The sequence below is a fragment of the Hyla sarda genome, chromosome 6 (assembly GCF_029499605.1).
Source record: "Hyla sarda isolate aHylSar1 chromosome 6, aHylSar1.hap1, whole genome shotgun sequence".
NCBI classification, from domain to species: Eukaryota; Metazoa; Chordata; class Amphibia; order Anura; family Hylidae; genus Hyla; species Hyla sarda.
Genome location: NC_079194.1, coordinates 303,109,239 through 303,130,064, shown reverse-complemented (window position 1 = coordinate 303,130,064; position 20,826 = coordinate 303,109,239). Strand labels below are relative to the sequence as shown.

General features: G+C 43.0%; 1 protein-coding gene across 6 annotated transcripts in view; it reads left to right on the top strand.

Moving 5' to 3' along the window:
* Nucleotides 1-20,826, top strand: part of TEAD1 (TEA domain transcription factor 1) — a 189,022-nt gene that overhangs the window by 13,141 nt on the left and 155,055 nt on the right. Inside the window, exon 3 of one of the 6 annotated variants that reach the window (XM_056527972.1) lies at nt 1,545-1,635. The exons of the other annotated variants lie outside the window; for them this stretch is intronic. The gene's annotated coding sequence lies outside the window, so the exon portion shown is untranslated. The remainder of the gene's footprint in view (nt 1-1,544; nt 1,636-20,826) is intronic. 6 annotated transcript variants of the gene reach the window in all.

The window sequence follows — 20,826 nt, the reverse complement described above, 5'->3', positions numbered from 1 at the left end:
CAGGTGTTTTGAAGCATGCACACCCCCCAGGCAGGCACGCTCATTGTGTAGAGCCAAGCTCTGGCAGGACAACTTAAATCTATGAACCCTTTCATGACTGGGCATTGTGCATCAAACCAAAAATGCAGAGCACATCATAAGCTGGCCGCATGTTTATCATGGCAACTGAGTAATTCCAGTTTTATTTTCCATTGCATACGTAGCAATAATATATTCTGTAGTGCTAAACAAAGGTACAGTGATACATACCACTATATGTATCCAATAAAAAATAACTTAATATCTATATATCCCCCCCCAAATTGGCACTGCTCTACAATACAGTGCAGACCACAGCTCAGGATAAGATTTATTTTTTTATGGGTGGTATTTAACATTTTCAGATCCTTCACATTCATCTGGCGATCTGTTGCTCTTCTACATTTTCATAGGGAATACAGATACATGGACTGGACGTGTCGGCCGCTGCATCGTGCAGAGACGGAACGCTCCCTTCATGTGGACTGCCGGGGGGTCCCAGCAGTCAGACCCCCACAATCTATAACTTATCCCCTATCCTTTAACAAACGGGATACATTATTTTGCACTACAGTATTCCTTTTAACTACAACTCTCATCATCACCTGATAATCTGCCACATTCTGAAGTGTCACAGGATGGGAAATAGTTATAGTTCAGATTTACTACAATTTGTGACTACAGATTAGTGAGTGTCTCATTATATCCATTCCTGCTGCTGATACATGCAACTATATGCAAATGTATTCCATTGGTTATTAAATTATTTTTTTCCAGTGCTTTTATAATACATTGAAGAAGACCAATGCTCAGATATGATTGATTTTGTTGCAGATTTTGCTTTAAGGATAGGGAATTCCACATCAGAAATCCAAATCTGCACTAAAGATGTGGTTTACAGTATGCAATTAATATGTTGTATGTTAAAGAATAAATACATTTAAAAAATTTAATAAAATAAAAAATAATGCATGCCTCATGTTAGCCCCTCCCATTCTGGCCCTTCAGTTGTTGCAAAGCTACTCCTCTCCTCATGCACTGATAAGATTAGTGATTGGTGAATACTGTCTCTTATATTGCAGATTTGCTACAGATTCTGTAAGATTACTTTGGCAAACTGTGCAGCAAATCTGAATGTAGCCCAAAAAGTGTATGGTGCCTAATGTCTAAAAGGTGTGTTTTTGGGTGGGCATGTTTGGCTAATGGCAATCTATAGCAGTGTTTCCCAACCCAGCGTTCCTTCATGTGTTGCAAAACTTCAACTCCCATGAGTTTTAATTTTGAAACAGCTGGAGGCACACTGGGTTGGGAAACACATTATTTTTTGTTGCTTCTTGCATTGTTCATCTGTCTTATCAGCATATTAAACTTCAGCAATGTTATGATTTGTATTCGGTACAGACATGGCTGAAGCAAAGTTGCAATGTAGAACATAGCACGTGTTTTTATTTATTTATTTTTTTTTTTTGCTTAAATAACCTTTCCCTAATGTAATGTGAAAGGATTTATTTCCTTTTATATACCAGAGCAGTCCAGAACAACTGCAGTAATTCAATTCTCCTGGCAGACAATAGACTGTTGTGAACTATGACTTATAGCTTGCTGTCGTCTTCTCTGGTAAGTCTCTGAGAATTCAAAAAAAAATTAGCATGATGGTTTTTATAAAAAAAAAAAAATGTATGTATTTTTTTTTTCTTTTGCACTTGCTGTTTATCAGCAATGATAACATATTATGGAATTTATTTTTGAGCCTTGTCTAATTATAATTTTTTTTTTAAACTTTGAGGTACCGTATATACTCGAGGTATAAGCCGAGTTTTTCAGCACGATTTTTCGTGCTGAAAACGCCCCTCTCGGCTTATACTCGAGTGAACTCTCCACCTGTCAATCCCTTCATCAGTGGTCTTCAACCTGCGGACCTCCAGATGTTGCAAAACTACAACTCCCAGCAAGCCCGGACAGCCATCGGCTGTCCGGGCATGCTGGGTGTTGTAGTTTTGAAACCTCGGCTTATATTCGGGTCAGCTTATGCTCGAGTATATACAGTATCTTGTTCTGTCTACATTCCCTGGAAACAAAGTAAAGGGTTGACACGTTAACATGTAGTGGATAACAGAGGGGATTCTGACAGCCTCATGTTCACATTGTGACTCAAACTTTTTCTGTCTTGCAAGACAATTGCACTGTCTTGGCATAAAAAAAAAAAAGTTGCGCAAACTCCCATATTGCGCAAAAAAAGTTACTGTAAAAATACTTTGCTCTGGCACAGGCGGTAGTAAACTGCATAATGAGTGTTGTAGTTTTGCATCACTTGGAGAGCCACAGGCTAGGGAACACTTGTACTTTGCAATGTTGAATTGTAGGTAGTTCAGGTGCCTATATATTACGGGTGGTTGGGGCTGAAGATCCTGATGGGGGAGTTTTAAAGGGGGTATGCCAGTTTAGGTGTTCTGATCGCATGGAGTTTAACCGCTAGGACAACCCCCCCCCCCCCCCCCCCCCCACATTCTCTTGCAGGAGCACTCCCCCGGCAGTACCAGTATAGGGTCCTCCTGTACTGGGACCCCCATAATAAGACATCTATCCTTTGTATAGGGGATGCATTTTGCCAAACTGGAGTACCCCTTTAATTTCCATTAGCTCTGGAGCTGCAACTTGAAACACTTGTTTTGCAATTTTGGGGTGTTTGTCTACCAAGTGATATTTTGGACTGTTAAGGTGCATTCCCACAGAGCGTATACGCAGCGTATTTGACGCTATGTGTGCAGTGAGTTTTGGAGGCGGAGTCGCACGTCAGACACGCCGGCACACGGCCCCGCCTCCAAAACTCACTACACGCATAGGGTTGCCGCCGGAAAGCCCTGTGTGTATAGAGCGAGGAATACGCAGCGTATTTCCCGCTGCTGCCATAAATTTTGCGCAGCGTCAAATATGCTGCGTATAGCCCTTTTAGACATACCGTTTGGTATAATGTAGAATCCTTGAGGGGTTCCTTAGGAGCCTTGCAACTACCTGATAGCTGAGTATTGGCCCCGAAAAGGAGGGTACGCCACCTCTGGGGGTCGAAGTCACACGCACTACCTACCATATGTTCTTAGGGACACAGTATATCTTTATTATTTATTTTATAGGGCACGGTTTTTCTTTTTAAGTACGGGGCATGTTGTGTGCGTCTTATAGTTGGCGCCCCGTTGCTCTGAGGGAATACCTCCTACTCCTACCGATTTTATGTCTGCCGTGATCTGTATCCCTTTTAGGGGGGGCGGGGATAGGAAGGGGGAATATTTGTTATTACCAGCGTGCTTTTTATGTGGAAACTGTACTCTTATATACTCATGCATCATTGCACTTTCTCTTTGAATTGTTTTATTTGTTTGATAAAAATTGTTTCAATAAAAATATATTTCAAAAAAATATGCTGCGTATACGCCCTGTGGGAATGCACCCTTAGGGTATAATTTCCTTTGCAGCGCAGAGTGACAGAATTGCGCTGTCTTTGCATCAAAAAAATGTTGTGCAAACTCCAACCTTGTCCACCCAAAATTTTGCACAAAAACTGTAAATTTACGACTCAATGCTGTTGTAGGGAATGGTAATTTCCCCCCCCCCCTTTGTGTAACCCAGTCAAAGGCTATCTGGGCAAGTCGAAGTTTTGCAACAGCTGGGGGCTCCACGTTTGGGAGCCCCCCCCCCCCCCCCCCCCCCCGGTGGTCAAAAACCAGAGCATGCAATCCATGCCATAGGAGGGGAGGGGAGGGCATGTCTTCATGTGGGAAGAGTGTCAGTGGGTGTTGCTTGCTGCACAAGGAAGGCTTTAGTGAGTACTACAGTTACCCCTGCCCTGCAAGGAGTTAAATCTGCCATAGCGGACGACTCAATTCTGAAGCAGACATCTGGTTGCTCTTTCTTCACCTGTAAAAGAAAAGAAAATGCAAATACAAGAGGCTTTCCATCGCCCCAGTGCTCCGAAAAAATGCCGCTGACAGTTTGCCTAACGGGGCTCTTGGTCGGCTGCTCCACTTCTCTATTGTTAGGCTAGCAACAGGCTTCTCAGGCCGTGTCACCATATGCTCACTATACGCAGATAAGTTATCGCAGAATTATGAGCTTTACTGATAGGGTTGGATTGTTGTGTCACCAGCCACAGAGTTCACTTGTATGTTGCCTCTTGTTCAAGTATTCCTTAGGCTTCTTTCACACTGCCATTGTGCGCTGTCCGAAAATGGCCATTACGCTCTCTTATTAATTTTTATGCCTTTAACGGCCATTATCTGGATGGGGTCCAAGGGGCCTGATGGATCCCATTGACTATAATGGGGTCCATTGAGCACCATTGGTTTTTTAGCGGGAGAAAAAGACTGCACATGCAGTAGTTTTTTTTCTCCCGCTATTCTCCCTTTTATCTTTTAATGTCCGCTGACTGCCGGGTCACAACGGCAGTGTGAAAGAAGCCTTAGAAAAATCCATGGCTTGTGTGGATTTTACATTGGAATTCCAGTTATTCGTTTACTATTTCATTGTCTAAATCGGATCTGCAGAATGCTGCCTCAGGCATTTTTTAGGATTTTTATCCTTTTCGTTTCTCAATTGGGAAATGGGTTTATTGTAACTGTGTAGATGTTTGTATATTGTTAGAAATCTCACCTGTAATGCAGTATTCCTCACCTTCCAGTTGAGTGTATAGGCTAAAGCAGTGTTTTTGCAACCAGAGTGCCTGCAGCAATTTCAAAACTACAACTCCCAGCATTAATTTCCAATACCTGCACTTAACTAGCACATGTATTCTGCAGGGAAACGCTTACCTGACCCTTCTCTCCTTTGATATCCAGGGTCAAGAAACCATCATATACATAGAGAAGTGTTTTCAAACTGGTGTGCCTCCAGCTGTTTCAAAACAACTCCCAGCATGTTCAGACAGCCTTTGGCTAGAGCAGTAGTCTTCAAACTGTGGCCCTCCCAGTATACCTGGACAGCCAGTGGTAGCATTTCGCCAAACAATTCCGCAAATTTTAGTGCACATTGAGTTGGGATTCAAAGTCCCATTTACAATTCTGCAAAATTGTAAAATATGTCTTAAAATTTTGCAGAATTACGCCCAGAGCCCCATTTTAGTAAATAGGATGCGAGCGGAATCTTTCTTACACCACAGACATTCTGCTCGAATTCTGAAAAACTGTAAAAGATACGCAGTCTGCTTTTCTGAGCAGAATTGGAGAATTTCCTCCATGTGAAGGTAGCCTAAGGCTCTTTCTACATCTGCTTTTACACTTTAGGCTTTCTAGGCATGCTGGGAGTTGTAGTTTTGCAACAGTTTGAGGCACGGGTTGGAAAACACTGCTTTAATGTTTACATGTTGTTCATAGAGGAGAGATGAGTTTTTTTTCTTTTGCTTATATAATGTAGCATAAGCTGCTATTGGAGAATAATTTAGCGGTTCTTGTGTATGCCTGGTGCTTACCTGTTTTAGCTGATATGGCAGTGAGTTTTTATGGGATCAGGGTATATAGTAGTTATATACCTCTTCTGCATCTCTATCTGTATACTGCTGCTCTCTATAGGATCATGATATATTGTAGTTATACCCTTCCCCTCCAGCTCTATCTGTATACTGCTGTTGCTATCTCTATGGCAGTGTTTCTCAAGCATGGTCCTTAAGACCTCCCAACAGGGCATGTTTATAGAATTTCTTTAATCGTTTACAGGTGATAGAACTGATTCACTGACCATAATATCCCTTGTGAAAGACTTAGGAAATCCTGAAAACAGGACCTGTTAGGGGGTCTAGAAGAGGACTGCGCTTGAGAAACACTGCTCTATGGAATCAGAATATATAGTAGTTATAAACCTCCCCTCCAGCTCAATCTGTATACTGCTGCTATCTCTATGCAACCCACATGAGTCTAATCAGTTCACCTGGCTAAACTCCAGCACCAGCAGCCTAATAAGATGACCAGGTGCAGTGATCACATTCCACCCCTCTCTCTCTGCAAAGCCAGAGCATTCAGGGGAAATTCTCTCTGCGCTGCAGTGTTATAGCCAGTAAACCATCCTTGTATTATTGTAAAGCATTGCTTTCAGGAAATTCTTTGACCAAATTTTTTATTTTTTTTTTGCAAATCTTTCCCTAAAATTAAATTTAGTGTTTGTTAGGACTCTAAATATTTATGCATGTAAGAAGTATATATGTATATCTGTTACTACAGCACTGCAAATGAATTTGTTACTTATACATGTGTTTTGACTCATTCCTGCAGCACCTAGAGATTAGCACGCACCATTAAGACCCTTTAGCAGTTTTGATTGATGCCGAAAATTAAATCCTAATTGAAATTAATCTGATGTGGTAAAAATTTGTGTAGTCCGACAAGGCCCTTCGAGCTTGTTTTTATGGGCGATTCAGGGCCGGCAGCCAACAGCTATTACTTGTCTATGGTGAGCTTTAAATCATGCTAGCTCAGGTTCAAGGGGCTCGGATGTCAGTCTGTTCATGAAATAAAATTTGCTCAGGTATTTTGAAACGTAACTCTGGGGAATAAAAAGTGCACTGCAAAGTTTTGTGCTGTTGCTATTTAGATACTAATAAATGGTATTTTTTTGTTGTGCCTATAATCTTACCTGGTGCCTGTTGTATGTGTTGGACCCTGGCGCAATGTTTCATTAAAACACGGTATCTAGAGCAGTGTTTTTTTTTTTTTTTTTTTTCTCCAACCTGTGTACCTTCAGCTTTTTCAAAACTACAACTCCCAGCATTCACTCCCCATCCTGCATACACTAGCACATGTATTCTGCAGGGGGACACTTGCCCGCTCCTTCTCTCCTGTGACATCGAGTCAACAGAAAGTTGATATGCCATAGTACCCATGGCTAGATCAGGGTTTCCCAACCAGTGTGCCTTCAGCTGTTGCAAAACTACAACTTCCAGCACCCCCAAACACCCGTTGGCTGTCCAAGAATGCTGGGAGTTGTTGATTTGCAACTGCTGAAGGTACGCTGGTTGGGAAACGCTGATTTAGAACAATGCATAACTTTCCACCTGCCAGAGCATGATAGGAGTTGCAGATTTGCAACTGCTGGGGAGTTTTTGGTCAATAATGCATGATGGGAGTTGCAGCTTTGAAACAGCTGGAGGCACACTGGTTGGTAAACACTGATCTAGAACTTTCTAAATCAGTTCAGTCCATTCCCCTGAGTTCCCACCCCCAACCAACAACTTTCTAGCTGTCAGGGCCTGATGGGAATAGCAGCTTTGCAACAGCTGGGAAGTCTTTGGCTGTTAATGCATTATGGGAGTTGCAGTTTAACAGCGGGAGATTTTTTGGCTGTTGAGGCATGCTGGGAGTTGTAGTTTTGCAACAGCTGAATGTACATTGGTTAGGAAATGCTAATCTAGGGCTTCCTAGAAGAGCGTAGCGCTCCACAGCTGTCAGGGCATAATAGGAGTTGCAGTTTGCAGCTGCTGGAGAGTTCTCAGCTGGGAGTTGTAGTTTTGCAACAGCTGGAGTCTCACTAGTTGGAAACTCTGATCTAGGATTGTCCGAAGATGCTGCGAGTTGCAGATCTGCAGCAGCTAGGAAGTCTTTGACCCTTAAATCCTGATGGGTGGGTTGCAGTTTTACAACACCTGGAGAATTTTCAGCTGTCGGGACATGCTGGGAGTTGTAGTTTTGCAAGAGGTAGCAAGTTTTGCTAGAACTTCCCAGAACAGTGCCCTCAACCTGCAACCTTCCATCTGTGTTAGGGCCTGATCGGAGGTTCTGATTTGCAACAACTAGAGAGCCACAAGTTTAGGGGCCATTTGTCTAGTACAGTGTTTCCCCATCAGGTCACCTCCAGCTGTTGGAAAACTATAACTTCCAGCAAGCCAGGGCAGCCTTTGGGTGTATGGGCATGCTGGGAGTTGTAGTTTTGCCACAGCTGTTCGTTAAACACTAATGCAGAATCATCTGTCTAAAGAGGAATGTATTCTTGCCCCCCCTTCCATTCCTTTATGATTGGAACCTTTTATTTCGACCCTCAGCTCACCCGTCCCCCCTTCTTCCACCAGTGAGAAACCTACTTTTCTTGTGCGTGTCCTGAACGGTTTACCATTTCTGGGCATAGGCTCCTGGTAGTTTCCATAACTGTGACATCTGTTTTACAAGAATTCCATGTCTCATTCAGGTCTCTTCTCTCCATCTCCTGGGGGCATTTTTTTCCTGTACGGGCCGCTGGAGTTCTATTACGGCCTTGTGACCTTTATAATTACTTTCATTCAACTTCTCACAGGACAAAAGAATGCAGTAAATTTATAGGGGCACCCATCAATCTGCGTGGAAACTCGGTGGTCTGGGGCTCAAATCCAATAGGGGGGGCCACACTGTTATGAAGTTGGTGCCATCTTCATGGATGTGTTGGTTTCTTTAGTCTACTCTAGTTTACTAGCTATCGTCAAGATCCTGTTTGGGATGAGTATTAGATTGAGGGCAGACAGATGTAAGAAGCATAGCACTGTGAAATATCAAAAGGGATTCTATGTGTTTGCCTATATTATACCCACTCACCCAATATATAGTCCTACCATCTCCGCCCTTCTGCTAGCTCCCAGACCCCTTTCAGCTCAATCTGTATACTACTGCTGCCGACGCTATGGGATCAGGATATATAATAGAGCTGAGAGGGGAGGTGTTTAACTACTATATAGCCTGGTCCCATAGAGATAGTAGCAGTATACAGATAGTTATACACCTCCCTTCCAGCTATATCTGTATACTGCTACTATCTCTATGGGACCAGGCTATATAGTAGTTAAACACCTCCCCTCTCAGCTCTCTGTATGCTGCTGCCATCTATGTGATCATGACATATAGTAGTTATACATCTCCCCTCCAGCTCTATCTGTATACTGCTGCTATCTCTATGGGATCAGGATATATAGTAGTTATACCCCTCCCCTCCAGCTCTATCTGTATACTGCTGCTATCTCTATGGGATCAGGATATATAATAGTTATACACCTCCCTTCCAGCTATATCTATATACTGCTACTATCTCTATGGGACCAGGCTATATAGTAGTTAAACACCTCCCCTCTCAGCTCTCTGTATGCTGCTGCCATCTATGTGATCATGATATATAGTAGTTATACATCTCCCCCCCCCCCCAGCTCTATCTGTATACTGCTGCCATCTCTATGGGATTAGGATATATAATAGTCATATACCTCCCCTCCAACTCTCTGTATAGTGCTGCTATTTCTATGCACATGACCAACACTGACCAACCCACTTATGAGTCTTATCAGTTCACCTGGGTGACCAACAGCAGCCTAATTAAATATCCAGGTGAAGTGATCAGACTCCACCTCCTCTCTCTGCAAAACCCGATGGAGATCCAGTTTCGCAAAACAGCTGGAGAGCCACAGGTTGGGCAATGCTGTACTGATAGATGAGAAGCAGGGTGTATAGAGCAGTGTTTTCTAATCAATGTGCCACCAGCTGTTACAAAACTACAACTCCCAGCATGCCCGGACAGCCTTTGGCTGTCCGGGCATGCTGGGAGTTGTAGTTTTGCAACACTGGTAGTTATGCAAACTGTGTAGGCCTTTCTTCAAACATTTATATGCATATACATTGATTTGTTCAGCTGCGACCACTTGCTTGCCCCACCACGTGGTCATTATACTGTAGTAGCATTGTTACCATTATGTTGTATTGCGTTTGTGTGTGGCATTTGATGGGTCGTTCAGGAAATGACTCCCGGCCCGGGAAGCTTACCCAGAAATATATGGGCACGGCGAATGCCAAGAGAAACTCAGAGCTTGACGTCAGGTCGGATTCACTTGGCCCCTCATAGTCTACCCGTGTCCTGAGCTTAAAGGGGTTATCCAGGAAAAAACTTTTTTTTTAACATATCAACTGGCTCCAGAAAGTTAAACAGATTTGTAAATTACTTCTATTAAAAAATCTTAATCCTTTCAGTACTTAAGAGCTTCTGAAGTTAAGGTTGTTCTTTTCTGTCTAAGTGCTCTCTGATGACACGTGTCTTGGGAAACGCCCAGTTTAGAAGAGGTTTGCTATGGGGATTTTCTTCTAAACTGGGCGGTTCACGTGTCTTCAGAGAGCACTTGGACATAAAAGAACAACCTTAACTTCAGAAGCTCATAAGTATTGAAAGGATTAAGATTTTTTTTAAATAGAAGTAATTTACAAATCTGTTTAACTTTCTGGAGCCAGTTGAGATAGAGATATGTATATGTGTGTGTGTGTGTGTGTATGTATATGTGTGTGTGTGTGTGTGTGTGTGTGTGTGTGTGTGTGTGTGTATGTGTGTGTATATATGTGTGTGTATATATATATGTATATATGTATATATGTATGTATATATATATATGTATGTATATGTATGTATATATGTATATATATATATATATGTATATATGTATATATATATGTATGTATATATGTATGTATATATATATATATGTATGTATATATATATATGTATGTATATATATATATATGTATGTATATATATATATGTATGTATATATGTGTGTGTGTATATATATATATATGTGTGTATATGTATGTGTATATATGTATGTGTGTATGTATGTATATATATATATGTATATGTGTGTGTGTGTGTATGTATATATATATATATATATTATATTATATATTATATATTATATATTATATATTATATAATATATATTATATAATATATATTATATAATATATATATAATATATATATATAATATATATAATATATATTATATATATTATATATAATATATAATATATAATATATAATATATTATATATTATATATTATATATAATATATTATATATTATATATTATATATTATATATTATATATATATATTATATATATATTTTCCTGGATAACCCCTTTAAACTTCCGATTATCCATAGAGTGGTGGATGCAAGTTCTATTCTTCTATTACGCTTAATTTTTTTCGGTGCCATCTGGTTAGTCCCAATGTTTACATAATGACCGGCCCGCAGATTGCCTTTGTGACTAATGTGTTAGTGTAGGCGCACACTGTATATGTGCTATAAATGAGCAAGACTTTGTTTATTATACTTCACCTGCCAGCACTTTATTTTACTAATCTAAGATAAACCGTGCAGTTATCTCTCCCAGGGAACAAAGCTGATGTGTTTCAGACTCTGCCGCCTTAGCCTTGCATCATGAATGACTGGGAGCCATGCGGAGTCGATACAAGACATCACAATGCAGCGTGTGATACATAATATCCAAGCGGGAAAACACAACAGAGCGGATCATTGGCTACTGTACTACAATGTGTCCACAGTTGTGATCTGGTTGTGCACAACTTTACTATAGACAGACAAAAACATCATCCCCATCACCTCAAATTAAAGGGGTTGTCCAGGATTAGAAAAATGCAGCTTCTTTTTTGCAAGAACAGCTCCACTCCTGTCCACAGGTTGTGTCTGGTAATGCAGCTTTGCACCATTAAAGGGGTACTCCGGCACTTAGACATCTTATCCCCTGTCCAAAGGATAGGGGATAAGATGCCTGATCGCGGGGGTCCTGTCGCTGGGGACCACCATGATCTTCCATGCCGCACCCTTTTAGAATCAGTCCCCGGAGCGTGTTCGCTCCGGGTCTGATTACTGGCGACCCCCTCAATGCAAGCCTATGGGGAGGGGGTGTGACAGCTGTAGACTTGCATTGAGGGGGAGCTTGACGTCACATGGGGGCGGAGCCCTGACGTTGCTGTGCTCCGTCCTCGTGATGGACTCAGCCTGAGGACCTCCAGCGGTTTCGGAAGCCGCTAAAGGTGGGTGCTGCATGGTAGATCCCGAGCGGCGGGACCCCCGCGTTCTGACATCTTATCCCCAATCCTTTGTACCCCAATAAAGTGAATGGAATGGAGCTGCAATACTAGCCGACCTGTGGACAGGAATAGCACAAAAACTTGTGACTTTTTGTGTATGTTTACATATGCGGAGTATAAGAAAACTTTTTAAGTCCTTATGTGCAGAATTCATTAAATAGGACTTTGACATTTCCACCCCCCCGGTTCCTTTTGTGGGCGACGTAATGATAGGCTCTGGCCAGCCCAAGGCCTGTTACTAGTCATAAGCCTCAGGCAGGCTGTATCAATAGATCGCCGATCTCTTAGATCAATGTTATACTTGTGCATTTAGTTGACCTATATAAGCATTCCAACTATTGCTTACAATAGGCCCCGAGGGGCACCAAAAAAGTGAGAGGGAAAAGAAGCCTTTTTAAATATAAAAATTTCCCCAGCCCCCTTATTAAAATTAATATATCTATATCTCTATTATGTATGTTACCAAGCATGCCTCTATGTATTCTGTACGGCAATGTTTAAATACTGCCCGAGTCGTACAGGGGGAGATTTATCAAAACCTGTCCAGAGTAAAAGTTGTCCATAGCAGCCAATCAGATCGCTTCTTTCATTTTTAACAAGGCCTCTGCAAAATGAAAGCGGTGATCTGATTGGTTGCTACAGGCAACTTAGCAACTTTTCCTCTGGACGGGTTTTGATCCCCTATTTCCTACCAATGTTTTTTTTATTCAGTGCTCAGTTCTATAGTGAATGATGATGGTTCCCGCTTGATCTCCAGATAACGGTGATGCTTTATCATGTGCACTGCCGGCCTGTCTGCTGCGGAGTCTATGGGCCTTGTCAGACTTGTAAAGGGAATTTTGATTACTGTCTGCGGCATAGTGGAAGTTTTAGTGGTAAATGGAAGCAGAGAGGAAAGACTGGAGCGAAGCCACTGACGTCACAAGCAACTTGCCTGCTGCCGTAGGAGAGGAGCCTGGAAAGGGCTGGGTGCACTTTGACCCATTCCTTTCCTGTATTAACTCCTTTTATTCCTGTTGTCAAACATAAATCACCTAAACCAGTGTTTCCCAACCAGAGTGCCTCCAGGTGTTGCAAAACTACAACTCCCAGAATGCCTGGACAGCCAAAGGCTGTCCAGGCATGCTGGGAGTTGTAGTTTTGCAACATCTGGAGGCACCCTGGTTGGGAAACGCTGACCTAAACCATTGCATACATCTCTTTACTATTGCAGTTAATGTAAATAATTCTTAACCATCGTATAAGGAAAAGTTCAGTGACATTGTGTTTGCAAGATGTCTGCTTGCTTTTGATGAATGAATGAATGAATCCCTCTGTTTTCATTCATTTTATTCAGGAGTCTTTTAGATTTGACACATGGTGCTAAACCACACTGAATAATGAAAGTGAACCTGGTGTAGAGTTTAGGGATCGACCGATATCGGTTTTTAGGACCGATACCGATAATTGGTGGAGGTTAGGGCCGATAGCCGATAACTTATACCGATATTCCGGTATAAGTTATCGGCTATTTAACCCCCTGCGACACCGCTGCAGATCATTGATTTAAAGCGGGCGCTTTAAATCAATGCACTGCAGTGGCTTTTGTGGTGCCATAGGCCGCCGCCGCCGCCACCCGCTTCTCTCCCCCTGCCTGTCCGGGGGTCCTGAGACCTACCACTGCCACTGCTCCCCCCGCCACGCCACACTGCACCCCCGACCCGCCGCACCGCGACCGCCCCCCCGCACCGCATCGGCCCCATTGCCTCCCCCGTCCCCGGTTTTATAATTACCTGTTCCCGGGGTCCACTCCACATCTGGCTCCGGTGGCGTCCTCCTGAACTGTCACTGTGCGCACTGACGGTGACATCACGTCGCTCACGTCACTGGTCATTGCGCACAGCGTAACGCAGGACGCAGCAGGAGCAAGAAGTAGCGTGGGCTCTGGGAACAGGTAATTATAAAACCGGGGATGGGGCCGGGGCGTTAGGTGGTGCGGCGGGTCGGGGCGGTTGCGGGGGGGCGGGGCATTATCGGCTTATCGGCAAGGTAATTGCCGATACCGATAATGCCCAAAATCGTGATTATCGGCCATACAGATAATCGGTCGATCCCTAGCAGAGTTCTGGTAAGCTGTGACATTCCTGCTAGTACAAGTGCTCAATAGTATCTAGAGCTATGTGTAGAGGTCCCAGGAGGAGCCACTTGTTGGACAGCAATGCCCTAGCGCAGTGTTTTCCTAGCAGTGTGCCTCCAGCTGTTTTCAAATAAACTCCCAGCATGCCCGGACAGCCAAAGGCTGTACTTAGTGTATGTTCACGTGTTAAATGTTCATAGTGCAGAAAAGATTAGAGATGTGTCAGACAATAATGCAGTGTTTTCCAACCAGTGTGCCTCTAGCTTCAAAACTACAAAGGCTGTCGGTGCATGCTGGGAGTTGTAGTTTTGCAACAGCTGGACGGACACTGGTTAGGAAAGACTACTTTAGATTCTGCAGTTTGACTTAGACCTAGACCTGGCTGGAAGCCCAATAAGGTCCTAGGATGAAGCTATGAGACTCCCATACAAAGCGTTAGGCTGTCCGGGCATGCTGGTAGTTGTAGCTTTACAACCCTGTTCTAAGTGTATGTTCACGTGTGTTGGATATGCATAATACAGAAAGGGATTACGCTTGGATATTTGCTATAAGCGTGCCACAAAATGATCTTCTAAAGCAGTGGTCTCCAACCTGCGGACCTCCAGATGTTGCAAAACTACAACTCCCAGCATGCCCGGACAGCCAAAGGCTGTCCGGGCATGCTGGGAATTGTAGTTTTGCAACATCTGGAGGTCCGCAGGTTGGAGACCACTGTTCTAAAGGATAATCTTCTTTAGCATTTCTTTACATGCTCCTTATTTCCTTTTGGATTTTTTTGTTTTTGTTTTATTTTATCTTTAGTGCAGCCAGAAATTTTCTGCAGCATGTGATTTGGGTTGTGGAAAACCTATTCCAATGCATTGAATGGGGGGTTGGCTACAGATTTGACATGGATTTTTGGCAACAAATCTGTGCCAAAATCAATGTTAAAGGGGCCCTAGTTTTTCTCAGTCGAGTATTTACACTCATATGCAGTCAGGATAGTTCTCTGTGAGCTAAACACAACTGGGTGATAAAGCATATTGTATCTGAAATCTACACCAGCTCGGAGCTGGTGTAGATTTGAAAGTGCATTTAAGGGGTATTCCTATCTTGTCATTAGATTTTTTTTTTTTGGCCTGTTTGTGGCCGCTACAGGTATTTTGAAAATTAAAGGTGGAGATACTGCGCATTGACTTGAATGGGAACTACACAATTTGTGCAACTCCCTTTGACCTTGACTGGGACTTGCGCAACTCCCATTGACTTGAATGGGAACTGCGCAGACTGCCTAACTCTAATTGACTTGAATGGGAACTGCACAAACAGCTTAACCCCACAAACAACGCTATTTACATAACTCTTGGATTTGCTTAAACAATGTAGCTCTTGGGGCTATGCAGTTCACGCAATCCCCATTAAAGAGTGCCTGTCACCAAACGAAACTTTTAATATATTGTTCCTTATGTTATTATAAGACACTTTGCTATTTTCTTGCTGTTAAAATTCTCAAGCTTTTTAAATGTTTATTAATGTGATTGAAAAAATGGCCACTAGGTGGCTCTGTTCTGTTCCCGAACAGTTAACTTAGTCTCCACCTGGACTTGCAGAAGTCCAAACTAAGGAAGTGCATGTGGGGCATGGCGAGGCACAGCTCTCGCAGGCTTCAGTAACGTCGCCCCTGCTGGGGAACGCCCACTTTCTTCTGCCGGGAGCTCACACAATGTGAGCAAGGGGAACGGTAATATACACTGCATTTAAAAGCTCGGAATTTTTTTTTTTTTTAGGGCGGGAGGGGTGTTGGGAGTAGTTAGTGAATATAATCGGAGTTAATTTAGAAAATATGGTTTGACAGGTGCTCTTTAAAATCAATGTGAGTTATGCAACTTCCCAGCTTTATCGGCTTCTGGCTCTTCAGACCACCCAGAACAACCACAAACTAGCAGCCGGAGGTTGTCCCATCCAAACGAAAAATAGGTTTCCAGTGGCATAACTCTCCATAAAGCTTGTATCTTTTATTGCTTTAGTTTAAAACACAGTCCACCTATCACGGACAGAAATGGACCTGACGTGTTTCGGTTGCCATTGATCTTAATCATGTCCCATCTAGTTGTTTCAGAGACTGTAGTCTATTAAAGAATCCGCCAAATTTTACAGTCTACAGACCCTTTTACTGACATGTAAAAGTAAACTACCACCCCCATCATTTGAACATGTCTCAGTTTAGGGCAGGTTCTATTTACTGACGGCTAGCAGGGATATTGAAAACTAGAATTTTGAAACACGACGTATGATAGAGAATTGCTGAACTTTTTTTATTTTCCGTTTAGAAGGCACTTTCCTTGTGTTCAGACTGAATTTGCGCTGCAAAGCTAAGGTGTCATAACACTTATTCCCGATCTGTGGAGAGAACCCATACACTATAGTAGTAATATAACAAAGCGTTTCATCCTCTTACAGACCAGGAGTTGGGAAATAGGAGTGTGGACCGCAGAAACCCTCCATGTTCTTGTTGTATTACATTTAGTAATGCTCTAAACTTTATTACATAGTATATTCGAACCTGCGTGAGTAAAATGTGTTACCCGCTGAGCTTTGTACCCGCAATGTTTCCTAACCAGTGAGCCTCCAGCTGTTGCAAAACTTCAACTCCCTGCATGCCCGGCAGCCTTTTTTCTCTCCAGGCATGCTGGAAGCTGTAGTTTTGCAACAGCTGTAGTAACACTGGTCGGGAAACACTGATGTATAGTATGCCTTTGGCGGTCTGGGCATGCTGGGAGTTGTAGTTTTGCAACAGGGGGAGGCCCGACAGTTGGGAAACACTATGAATTAAACTAAAGCATGTGCATTTATGATCCATTGACTTGCGTGACGAGGGATCCCCCATTTTAGTGATCATTGGGACCACACAGCATTGGCCATATAGTGTATAGTATAGCAGTGACAACGTTACATTGTATAACATTTATTACAGTGGGTTGTATGGCAGAAGAAGAGCTGGTGTATCCTGTTTCTTCAACCTTTAGCTCTGTTTATTAAAAAAAAAAAAAAAAAAACAGCTCCCATGGCATGATGGGAACTGTAGTTAAGCAACAGCTGGAGAGGCACAGGTTGGGAAGTGTATACCATTAGTTTCTAAGCTTTGGACCTCAAGATGTTTCAGAATTACACATCACAGCATGCCTAAAAGTAGGGATCGACTGATATCGTTTCTGTTTTTGTTTTTTTTAAGAGCTGATACCGATAATAAGTGGACTTTAAGGTTGATAGCCGATAACTTATACCGATATTCCGGTATAAGTTAATAAGTGATCGGCTATTTCAGTCCCCCCGGGCCCGCTGCAGATCAATGATTGAACTGCATCGGCTTTTGCTGGGCCAGAGACCGCCGCCGCCACCCACTTCTCTCTCCCTGCATGTCCTGGGGTCCTCCCGAGTCCAACCTCCACCCCCCTGCCTATCCTCTGGCCAGGGACCACCGCCGCCTGCTTCTCTCCCCCTTCCGGTCCTTAGTCCAACCACCACCGCTGCCCCATTGCCTCCCCCATCCGCCGGTTTTAGAATTACCTGTTCCCGGGGTCCTCTCTACTTCTGGCTCCGGCGGCATCCTGAGCTGTCACTGTGCACACTGACAGTGACGGCGCGTTGAGGACATCACTCGTCATTGCGCAGCGCACAGCGTAACGCAGGATGCCGCAGGAGCCAGAAGTAGCGTGGACCCCGGGAACAGGTAATTATAAAACCGGCGGATGGGGGAGGCAATGGGGCAGCGGCGGTCTCTGGACGGGGCGGTGCGGTCGGGGGATTATCGGCAAGGTAATTGACGATACCGATAATGTCCAAAATCGTGAATATTGGCCGATAATATCGGCCAAACTGATAATCTGTCGATCTCTACTAGAGATGAGCGAACTTACAGTAAATTAAATTCGGCACAAACTTCTCGGCTCGGCAGTTGATGACTTTTCCTGCATAAATTAGTTCAGCTTTCAGGTGCTCCGGGGGGCTGGAAAAGGTGGATACAGTCCTAGTAGACTCTTTCCTAGGACTGTATCCACCTTTTCCAGCCCACGGGAGCACCTGAAAGCTGAACTAATTTATGCAGGAAAAGTCATCAACTGCCGAGCCGAGAAGTTCGTGATGAATCAAATTTACTGTAAGTTCGCTCATCTCTAATCTCTACCTAAAAGGCCAAATATGGGCCTCCAGATGTTGCAAAACTACAAATCTCCGCATACCTGGACAGCAAACTGTGGACCTTCAGATGTTGCAAAACTTCAAATCCCAGCAAGCCTGGACAGCCAACGGCTGTCCAGGCTTGCTGGGATTTGTAGTTTTGCAACATCTGGAGGTTTATTGTTTGGGGACCCCTGATATATAGGCTGGACCAGTCTTGCATTCTTCCTCCAAGATGTGCCAAAGTTCACAATTGCTAGTATTGTTGCATGAGATATACCTTATATTAATAGGATAATTATTTATATTAATAATCAAAGAAGCCTTTATTCTTAGACATTGCTTCTTATTCATATAATCGCGTTCTTAACGCCATAATAATCTTCATACGTAGTAGAAACTGCACGATCAGCAGAAGCCGATTGAGTACCGCTATCACTTGTCACAAGGACGTACAGTGTGTCTGCTGCTTTCCCCGTGTAGATTTCCCGTAATGTAAACATTCCCTTATTTGTCACAGCCGGCTCCAAATTATACATTAATTTCTAAATAATGGAGATCAGCGGCTCCGGCCCCGCGCTCGGCGGTTGATTAAAACACTGCCGGCGTTTCTGGTCTCTGGAAGGCTGTCATTATGGCGGGGAAACGCGATCCCACCTGCCATGCCTTTGTAGCGCTTACAGCTCTCCCAGGTCTACGAGTGTAATGCTTCCCGGTAATATTCCACAATGCCTTTCGCAGCCTTTTTTGCTGGTTCTTGCATTACTCACATTGTGAAGTATCACGAAAATTGAAATAACCCATGAAATCTTTTAATCTGATCTGTGACCTGCACTTTTCCGTCCGTTACAATGAGCCCTAAAAAACACCTTTTTGATTTGCCAAATTGGCTTCTCGTGCAAGAGCAAATTGTGAAAGGCTTCTTGAAAATGTATCATATCCTTAGTAGTTTGGGGTCTGGACTGTACTCAGGAGTCGGCTAATGTGCCAAGAAGTGACTGCAGCCTCCTTATTCGTGAGTCAGTCTCCTTCAGAATAAGATGAATACGATGATGCTCTTGGCTTCCACCTTTTTATGTAATTGCCTTCTTTTGTTCTGCGATAGTTTTTTTTTTTTTAACCACTTTTTACATATGGCCATTGACTGTGTACACTGGAATTGGCCACTAGTTTGAACACTTTGTATCGCGTATTTTCATTCATTTTATTTTTAACTGTGTCCATCGACTGTGTACACTGGGATTGGCTGCTACTTTGTGAACACTTTGTATCACCTAGTTTTTATTTTATTTGTTTATTTAATTTTTATGACTGATTAAAGCCAGATGCTGAAATGTTTTTCACTTTTTTTTTCAAAATTATTTTTGTTCGTATGTTGCTATAGGGATGGCTATCTTGCCTGACCTGTTTTTTTTTAACAGCATTTAGGGATATGCTTTACTGCAGGAGCCATGGATAGAGACTACAGTTGATAGGAGCAGTCACATTGATATTTATGGGAAAGATGTCTGGCCATGCTAATTGACCTTTAAAAAGTATCTGTCACCAAATAAACTAACTCTAGCTATGTTCTCTAACTACTCCTAACACCCATCATGCCCTTTAAAAAAATATTTTCAGAGCATTAAAAAGCTGTGTATCCGACCTTTCTTCTTGCTCACATAGTGCGGTCTCCTAGCAGGAGATAGTGGGCGATTTCCAGCAGGCATGACATCACTGAAGCCTGCTGGGGGGACCACTTCCACCCTCACATCGTTGCAGTGCTGTGATGAATAGAAGACCTCAAGCTCACTGTATGTTTCAGTGAGGCTCTTTGCAGCTGTCAATCAAGCTCAGTGCAGAGAAGCATTTCCTGAGTTTGGTCTCCTGCCAGGCTGGGAGGAGACCAAACTCGCTGTATTAATTGTGGCAGGGAACAGAACAGAGCCACATAGTGGTCGTTTTTTCTATTACATTTTAAACTTATTTTTGTTGATGATTTTAAAAGAAAGTGAATGGGAAAGTGTCTGCTAATTACATAAGGATCACAAAATTAAAAACTTTATTTGGTGACCGGTACTCTTTTTAAGGTCGTTCTACAGGGAGGAGGAGGCTGATCTGTACAGAACAGGATGACTATTGGTTGGTCTCTTCGCACGTTTCTCATCCTGCTCATTCTAGCGATTTGTCATGGACAGAACATTTGAACCCCGACAGATCAAAACGTCTCATAAGTTTCTAGAACGTCAACCTTTTTTTTTTTTTTTTAACACACACTTACTAAACGGCATGGCCCATGGAGCGGCGCAGTTTGTGCATCTTCCACTTAAGTCAATGGAAGTTATGCGAATTGCATAAGATATTTTCGACTTCATGGCCACAGTCTGTGGGGGCCAAGAAGCTAGGGATAATAGGTAATGTTTCTCATTGAGGAGATCGCTAAACTGCTCTGGAGCCTTATAGGCAATGGTTTACTGGGGATGAAAAAGGTTCAGACCTATCCTCTTAAAGCCAATAATATATGTACAGGTCCCAGGTGGAATACCAATTTAAACATTGGAGATAGCGAGACTGAAGGAGTAATGTTTCTCCTAAAGGAGGGCACCAACCTGGTATGTGGAGTCTTATGGGCACTGCAATGGGAAACAAATATGAAAAGTAGTTTGCCCCCAGATAGAGTGCTTAC